This window comes from Oryctolagus cuniculus, chromosome 13 (assembly GCF_964237555.1).
Source record: "Oryctolagus cuniculus chromosome 13, mOryCun1.1, whole genome shotgun sequence".
Lineage (NCBI taxonomy): Eukaryota > Metazoa > Chordata > Mammalia > Lagomorpha > Leporidae > Oryctolagus > Oryctolagus cuniculus.
The window spans coordinates 102,548,936-102,558,250 of record NC_091444.1 but is presented as its reverse complement, the minus strand read 5'-3'; the positions used below and the strand labels follow the sequence as shown (position 1 = coordinate 102,558,250).

The 9,315-nt window shown below is 49.3% G+C and overlaps 1 long non-coding RNA gene across 1 annotated transcript; it reads right to left on the bottom strand.

Annotated features, from left to right (window-relative positions):
* Positions 1-221: 221 nt before the first annotated feature.
* On the bottom strand, positions 222-2,779 carry LOC108178157 (uncharacterized). The gene is made up of 3 exons (XR_001794841.3): positions 2,444-2,779; positions 686-879; positions 222-576 (listed from the first exon to the last, which is right to left on the bottom strand). It is a non-coding gene; the product is annotated as an uncharacterized lncRNA (long non-coding RNA).
* Between the last annotated feature and the right edge of the window lie 6,536 nt (positions 2,780-9,315).

The following is a 9,315-nucleotide window of genomic DNA, read 5'->3' as shown; positions in this document are numbered from 1 at the left end:
ATTTGGGGAGTGAACCAACAGAAGGAAGACCTTTCTCTCTGTCTCTCTCTCTCACTGTCTATAACTCTACCTGTCAAATAAAAAAAGAGAGAGAGAGAGAGAGAGATACTACTCTGCAACAGAACAGGAATGGATGGCAGTAGATGTTCTTAAAAGTGAAGTTGTACCTGAATGAAAACTCTTTCTTGGTTGCTAGTAAAGAGAAACTTAAATCCAACCAATTAAAGCAAATAGGCATTTATTAATTTACATAACTTCATTGCTTAGATTTGCTTCTGTCAACTGGTCTCAGTTTATCCTACAGTAGCCAACCCAACTCCGAAGGACATGATTAGAGAAACAATCTTAGAGCTCAAGATTCAAGAAAAAAGGGAGATGTTCTCTCTCTTAGTGTCTCAGTGTGACACCCCAGAGAAGCGCTGAGTTGCCTGGCTTGGTTACATGCCCACCTCTGTACCAGTCACCGCGGTCTGCAGGTGGAGCACTGGGACCGGCAGCTCTCTCCTCCCTCTCTCTCTCTCCTCTCTCTCTCTCTCTCTCTCTCTCTCTCTCTGTGGTCCAGCTGGGAAGGCAAAGCTGTTCACAGAAGGAAAGGACAATGAGCAGCAAATAGATTAAATGCCTACCATGGCACCTTCAGGGATTACAGAGAGAATAATGATGGTGCTTCCTGTAAGTGACTCACATGCATTTGTCTTATGACTGGCTCGTTTCACTTAGCGTAATGTCCTCGAGCTTCACCATGCAGCAGCAGGCTGCACAGTGTCCTCTTTAAGGCTGGATAATTTCCATTGTCTGCCTAGTCCACATTTTGCTTATCCATTCATCCATGGATTGCCTCCTGGTTGCTCTGATGTTGAGCTATTGCAGATAATGCTCCTATGAACATGAATGTACAGAATGGTAGGATTTAAGGAGTGAAAGACTGCAAAGCAGTATCATATATGAGATAGGAGTGTAAATATCAGAAATGAGAGGAGGGGCTGGTGTTGTGGTGCAGCAGGCTAAGCAGCCACCTGCAGTGCTGCCATCTCATATGGACATCAGTTCAAGTCCCAGAAGCTCCACTTCTGATCCAGCTCCCTACTAATGCATCTGGGAATGCAGCAGAGGATGGCCTAAGTGTTTGGGCCCCTGCACCCATGTGGGAGGCCCAGATGAAGTTCCTGGCTCTTGGTTTCAGCCTGGCCCAGCCCTGGCTGTTGAGGCCTTTTGGCAGGTGGAAGATCTCTCTCTAACTCTGACTTATGAATAAATAAATAAATCTTTAAAAGAAGAAGAAGAAGAGCATGGTGACAATTATAGGAAAGTGGAGCAATCTTCAGAGGACACAAAGCTGAATGAGAGAGCCAACACAGGACTCAGGTAAATGCCAGAGTGCCCATAGCAAAAGGAACAAATGGGCTGGAAGGGCGTGGTGTGATGCAATCCTTCTGCCACTGAAGGGAACATTGCAAAAGCTGTCTGGTGTGAATCCAAGTTGAATTTTTGCTTCTCCCACAGCAACCTGCAGCAGAGAACATATTCCTGGACTTCAGATTCCCACAATCCTCTGAGAGGAGAGACAGAGACAGAGAGATAGCTCTGTTTCACTGGCTCATTCCAAAAAATGCCTGCAACAGCTGCAACTGGGCAGAGCCAAATCCAGGAGCAAGGAACTCAATCCAAGACTTCAGGTGGGCAGCAGGGACCCAAGTTCTCGAGCCATCCTCCTGACACTGGCAGGGAGGTGGAATCTGGAGCAGGAGGTGGACACTGAACAATGTTCTTTCACGTGGGATGCAGGTGCCCTAGCCAGGGTCTGAAGCCCTAGGCCAAAAGCCTGCCTGCATCAACACCTGTGTTAGCTGTTCGCCATGCGTCCTCAGAACTGCCCGTTGTGCACAGCTTTGTTGTTGGCAGGTAGTTAGGAAGCACCTCACCTATAACAAATAATAACGGGCTGGTGCTGCGGTGCAGCAGATTAATCCGCCCATGACTCGGGACTCCCATACGGGAGCTCTCGTTCAAGCCCCAGCTGCTTCACTTCCCATCCAGCTCTCTGCATTTGTGCCTGGGAAAGCAGCAGAGGACGGTCCAAGTACTTGGGCCGCTGCCACCACCCATGTGGGAGACCCACATGGAGTTCCAGGCTCCTGGCCTCTGCCTGGCCCGGCTCCCACTGTTGTGGCCATTTGTGGAGTGAACCAGCAGATGGAACATCTGTCTCTCCTCCTTCTCTCTCTCTCTCTATAAGTCTGCCTTTCAAATAAATACATAGCCATCAATATCAAGGACTTCCTCTTCTTTTTTTTCTTTCCCTGAGACCATGTGTTTACAAACACAATCCTAAATAAGAACTGTCTGCACCATTCGTGCCTACAGGGCACTGTGCTATGACCTTTCCTGTCGTCACATAACCCCAACAACCCCGACACACTGTGGACACTATGGTTGCACTTACAGAGCGGGACACTGGGTTGCAATCAGTCCACAAGCCTTGGTGCGACAGCAGACGCTGCAGGCCTTCGCTTCTTCCCTGGAACAAGGATTCCAGCTACTGCCCCCAAATACAAGGGAATCGACTTTCTTGCCTGTGCACAGTTGGCACTTTCTCGGGGCAGGTGGCTCAGCTAAGGAGACTTGGCATTACGTAATGGTATTTTCATACCAAACATAAGCTGAAGTTCCAGTGACTTGCTGTTGGTTGTCAAAACAGAGATTAACAGTCTGAGTCACAGAGGAATTTATCTCAGATTTGGCTTCTGCAACCACTGCTAAGTAATTTCAAAAGTGGGCCATGGGTGTGGGAACAGCTTGAGTGATGTCACGATTGGGCAACACGATCCCATCCTGGGAGGTGGAGACCTGGATCCAGACGTAGAGCATGCCTTCCCCCCAACCCCGGCCCTACTTCCACGGTGCAGGCTCAGTGAGCTGCTCCCCACTTTGTGGACTTTATCTCCAACCCGGGCAGCTGCTTATGCACTCTCGACTTTCAGGCTGAGCTGCCAACTTTCCATGCCGGGCTCCAGAATGAAGACAAAGAAGCGTCCTACAGAGTCATGCCACAGCTTTCATTGTCTTCCTCCCTTTGGGCATCAGTGGAAACCTGATTCGCTTGTCTCCAAGAAAACACAGGGGCGGGCTGCATCAGAGGAGCTGGACGGGACCTGTCCCCTGGGCTCCCATGCTGGGGTGACCACCTGACAGGATGGAGAAAGGGGGCTTTGCAGGAAGCCTGGAAATACAGCCGCAGAACCACTGGATGGAACATCTCTGACAAACCGAGGAACGCCGTCAAACAGACCACGTCGTAAGGCATGGGAGGCCAACCACTTAGTCTTATGACGTCCAGTCTCTCCTGTGGGATACTGTGCAACTTAACAGGACTAAATGCAACCATGTTAAGAGTTAAAAAGTTTGAAAACCTAAATACTGGGGCCAGCATTGTGGTGTAGTGGGTAAAGCTACCACCTGTGATGCTGGCATCCCATAAATGCACCTGGGAAACTAGCGGAAGATGGCTCCAGACCATTTGGGGAGTGAACCAGCAGGTGGGAGCTTCCTTTTTCTTTCTAACTCTGACTTTCACTTAAATAAAATAAATTTCAGTTTAAAAAATCCCAGAAAGCTAAATACCAACATCTTTGTTCCCAGAGTTACTTTCTCACTGCTGATCAAACTGTAAGATGCACGGGATTAAAGGGATTCCTAATTCTTGGGCTTTTGGTGAGGATTAAATGAGAGGAAGGGCAACAGAAAGTGTAATGAGGTGCATAACCGAAGACCTGGGTCTAAAGTCCATTCTCTATGTACTGGCGGGAACCTGGAGGAAGCTCTCTAACCTCCCAGCACTTCCATTCCCCCATCCAAAACGGAGGTGGAAATGAGAAGTAGTGGTGTCCCCTCCTAGGGCTGTCATGACTGTCGAGGGAGTTACTGTGTGAAAACCAACAGAACCAATCATGGCATGGGAGGTCCTTTCTAAGTGTTCTCCCGTGATTGTACTAAGCCTCTAACAAATGGTTGGTATGGAGGTATTACTGGAGCTGTCCCTTCTGTGTAAATCTGAGTGCAATCTTTCCTTCTTTAACCCTGCGTGCTAACATTTCAGATGGGTGCCCACAGATGGCCCTGGAGGGACATGGTCATATGGCTGGCACACAGCATTGACACAGGGCTATGAGGTCTGAGTTCAGGAGGAAAAGACACAGCACATGTACCCAGCACCTACCAAGTGCCAGGTATTTCATACACATAGACATGGTCAATCCTCACGGGCTCCAAGTGGGAATAAATGTGCTGAGAAATAGGAATTTATTCCAATTACAAAACAGTAGCCACAGCAGAATCCAAAGACGGATCTGTCTGACTTCAGAAGCCCACGTCTCCCTCCCAACCCCGGACCTTGGGAAGCACCAGACTGAGCACACATTTCCCACCTGCGCCGTGACACTAAGAGATACTGGCCTTCAACAGGGGGCCAGGCCTCCCGTTCCACACGGGAGCATGGGTGGAAGGGCACAGACACCCCAGCTGACATCAATCCCCACTGAAGTGCAGGTGTCTGACGTAAGATCCTGTTCTGATATCAGATTTGGTTGTGTCAGGAACAAAAGGGCACTGGTCCCGGAGAGGGGTGGCTGATCCAATTTAGTTCACGACTCACTACTTTCCTGGTGAGTGTGACTTGCCCCAGAAAATTCTAGTTTTTAATGTGTGCTTCTTGTAGGGTTGCCAGATTAAAAAAAAAAAAAAAAGCAACAACACCAAAAAAAAAAGAACAATATTTTTTAGTACATGTCTTGTGCAATATTTGGGACATACTGAAATACTGTCTTTAAAATTGAAATTCAAGTTTAACTGAGAATATTGTCTTTTAACTGGCAACACCAGTTCCTCGACCAGAATACTTCCCACAGGTCTCACGTGGATAAAAGGGATAATGGTGCCACCACGAGGCATCCTGCCATCAGAGGACCAGGCCCCACGCCTGCCTGATTTTGCAACAAATGCACTTGGAGCTGCATTCAGCAATGTCTGGATGGGGCCTCACAGCCATACTTGCCACAGGGGACCAAATGGACCAAATTTACTAGGGGGAGTTTGGCAGGTCTGAGAGCAGTCGGGATGGGATAGATTTTCACATTACACTTCTGAACCTGTGAATTTATTTTCTGTTGTTGCTAATTTGCTGCTGTTAGTTACACAAATAGAGTGACTGAAGACAACACCAACTAATTACCCAGAGTTTCTCTCGGACCTATGTCCAGGGGGACTGCCCAGGACCCCAGGCTGAAGTCCAAGGGATAGGCAGCAGGGCCTGAGGGGGAATTCACTTCCAGCCTCATTCCAGTTGTTGGCAGAATCGACTTACTTCTCCTGTCGTTGCATGACTGGTGTCCCTGTGTCTTAAGGGGTTGTTGGCCAAAGGTCACGCAATGGTTCATGGTCCTGTCCCAATGAAAACACAGAAAATCCTTCTTGTGATTCAAACTTGTCTGACTTTTACCTTCTTGGGCTAAAAGCTCAAAGGTTACATTGGGCCCATCCAGATAATCCAAGATAATCTGATTAGGGGCTAGCATTTTAGTGCAGCAGGTTAAGCTGCCACCTGCAACACTGGCATCCCACATGAGTGCCAGATTTGAGTCCCAGCTGCTCCATTTCTGGTCCAGCTCCTTGCTAATGCACCTGGGAAAACAGCAGAAGAGGGCCAAGTACTTGGGCTCCTGCTACCCACGTTGGAAACTCAAACAGAATTCCTGGCTCTTGGCTTCTGCTTTGCCTGGCTCCAGCTGTTGAAGCCATTTGGGGAGTGAGCCAAGCAGATGGAAGATTATCTCTCTCTTCTCTCTCTCTCTCTACCTTCCAAATAAATAAAATACATCTTTTTAAAAAATCAACTGATTAGTAACTGTAATTACATCTGCAAAGTCCCTTTGACTGTGTAACGTAGTATATTCACAGGTAATACTCATGGGGTCGACAGTCTGCTGACCTGGCTGTGACCACTCGTTCTGGCCATCAGAGCAGGGGCAACCAACCAAAACAAAAGAGCAGCTGCTTGTGACGTCAGAGACGAGAACCGTTCAAGCTTCCAACCTCTGATCCGGTGCAAAATAGGAAGGAGCAGTAATAATAACAACAACAAAAACGAGCAAACAAGCAACTCTGTTCTGATTCCAACTCTGCGCCCACTAAACCAAGTCAGCTCCGCTCCTGTGCCAGTCAGATGTCACCGACTGGAGGAGGAGGCTGGCTCCTGGCCCAACCCCTATGAGAGGCTTTTCCTGGTTCTCCTACGGACACTGCAGAGGCTTTACCTGGCAGGCGCAGGGCAAGGCTTGGTGCTCCGAGCCCAGGCCCAAGGGGAGCTGCCGTGAGGGTGCAGGCCCTGCTGCCTTCCTTCTCTCACACCCACCGAGTGCCTGTGTTCCCAGCCCAGGGGCCTCCCTCATGGGGGCAGAGAAGGGACAACTCGAAGGCACTTTTTGTCTACCTTGACTTAGTATCCAGTACTTTCCCCCTCCCAATGCCTCCCTTTCACTTCCCATCCCCCACCTCTGACCCCTGACCCCCAGTGCCTTGGGGTGGAGAGGGGCACAGACCTGCAGAAGCCTTTAGCTTGGGGCTCCCTCAGCAGTGAGATAACTCCTGCTGGGCAGTGCACCTGCGCAGACACAGCTGACCTGGCTCAGTGCCCTTCTGTGGGGGAAATGGACCAGAGGGGCACACAGTAGGCATCCTGCCATCAGAGGGCTTGCTCCCATGCAGCCTCCTGCTTATCCTGCCTGTTTCTTCCCTGCTGGCTATTGTCCTAACCGGTTACTCCCACACCGGGCTTTTCCTCTCACTCCAGGAGCTGAGCTGGTCTGAGGAAGACGCTGTCAACCTAGTTGCCTGTAACTTGCCATGTGTTACAGTCACTCACAATTCGCCAGCATCCACTAGGAGTTGGGCGTTTGCTGCATCCAGGGATACAAGGATGAGTAAGACAGTCCCAGGAAGCTTGGATCCCATTAGAGGCCTGTGTCCCATTCACTAGGAGATGATGTAATTCATTCTCTCATCAAGCATTTATTGAGATCTCACATTATGCAACTAATCATTCTCTGATATAAACTGGTAAGTAAACCAAGGCTCAAAGTTAAACAAATATTTCAAGTAAATATTTTAGCCTTCTTCTCTTTTGCCCAAAATGGTAACTGATAGATCAGGATTCTAACTCAGGAGTTCTAATTTTTTACTTAAAATTTTTTTAAGATTTATTTATTTGAAAGGCAGAGTTACAGAAAGAGAGGAGAGAGACAGAGAATGGTATCTTCCATCCACTGGTTCACTCCCCAAATGGCCACAACAGCCAGGGCTGTGCCAGGCCAAGTCAGGAGCCAGCAGCTTCTTCTGGGTCTCCCAGATGGGTGGCAGGGTCCCAAATACTTGGCCATCATCCATTGCTTTCCAAGCTGCTTTGGTAGATAGCTGGACGGAAAGCAGAGTAGCTGGGACTCAAACCCGTGCTCCCATATGGCATGTGGGCATCCTGAGTGGTGGCTTAACTGGCTGAGCCTGGGGCCAGTGTTGTGGCTCAGTGGGCTAAGCTGCCACTTGGACACCAGCTGGTGACTGAGTTCCTAGCTCTGGCCCCAGCCCCAGGCAAAGTGGGTGTTTGGGGAGTGAACCAGTGGATGGGGCATCTCTCTTTCTCCTGCATAATAATGATTTTTTTAATAAATTTTTAAGGGACCATGGTGCAAATGGCTCCAGGAGGGCTCATGGTAAGTCAGTGCACACATCAGAAAAAAAAAAAAAAAGTAAAGAAAAGAAATATGGCTCACTAAACACAACGGCTCTCAAAATCACTGTCTCTTTAACAAGACCATTTAAGGACCAGAGTCACACGTGGACATAAAGGAATCCATTGATTCCACCTCCCTGTCTGGGCTGGACGGGAAAGCTGGCCGTGGGCGTTTGCAGAACGCTGGCTAACAATGAAGGGCACAGCCCAGCTCCCAGCCGGAAGGACGGCAAAGCCTGACATCACTGCCCCTCCCTGCCTCGTTTCCCCTCAGTGGCCAGGAGCGACAAGGTGTCGGCAAACAGGGCAGAGAAGTGCTCCTGTCTGGCGCTCCGAGCTGAGCCCTGACAGACAGGAATGCCACGAGGCCTGCCTCGCGTGTGCCCTTCCCAGAGTAGCCTCTTGACTTTGCTGCGTGGGTTCCACCCTCGCTTCCCAGCTGTTCTTTTCCAGAGTCCTCGTGGAAAATCCAGCAGTCCATACAGAACCCAGGAGCTCTGCCCCCTGGTTTTGCAACTGTCCCATGAAAAATGCTGCAGCCACAGGGTGAACACAATTGTCGTGGCTGAGCTCAGCATCAGAAGGACTTAGATTAGCTGGCCCATGTGACTTATAACACCCTTCTCCCCTTAGGTCTCTGTTCTTCCTAGATGGAAAGCTTGAGAGAGACTGAATTTTATCCTGCCAGGTGGGGCAGTAGCCAATCATAACCCCACTTAGTTTCAGCCTTCCCAGTTACCAAATAGACAAGCAGTTATTATTTATAAAGAAACATGTATTTATTATCTAAAACTTTTTTAAAAAAAGATTTATTTATTTGAAAGGCAGAGTTACAGAGAGAGGGAGAAAGTGGGTAGGGGAGGGGGGGAGAAAAATCTTCCATCCACTGGCTCACTCTCTCAAATGGCTACAATGGCCAGGGCTGAGCAACGCCAAAGCCAGGATCCAGGAACTCCACCTGGGTCTCCCATGTGGATGGCAGAGACACAAGCACTTGGGCCACTTTCCACTGCTTTTCCAGGCACATTAGTAGCTGGATCGGAACTGGAGCATCCAGGACTTGAACTGGGGCTTATATGGGATGCCAGCATCACAGGCCACAGCTTAACCCACTGTACCACCACGCCGGCTTCTGTTATCCTAAACATTAAGCTTATTGGAGAAGGAGGCTAGAGAGCCACAAAGTCTCATGAAGCTCTTTTTAGCTACTGAGTGATAATCATTGTCATTGGAGCCTACAATTATGTGCATTTCTTCTCCTGAAAAACATCTATTGGGCACCTACTGCATGCAGAGCTCTCTGCTGGACACCCGTCAGGGCACAGAGCACAGTCGCTCCTCTTCCGGGTTTTAGCATCTGTGACTTGAAACAAGCCAGGTAGATAGAGGACCTGTGGGCATGGCGTGTTGGTTCTGAGTCATGTGTTGCAAGTAGCATCGCTGCATTTCCAATGAAGGGGCCAGGCTGACGCTCTGCACGGCTGGCTCCGCTCCCATGCCTCTTCAGCCATGTGAGAGGCAAAGCCCTGGCCTCC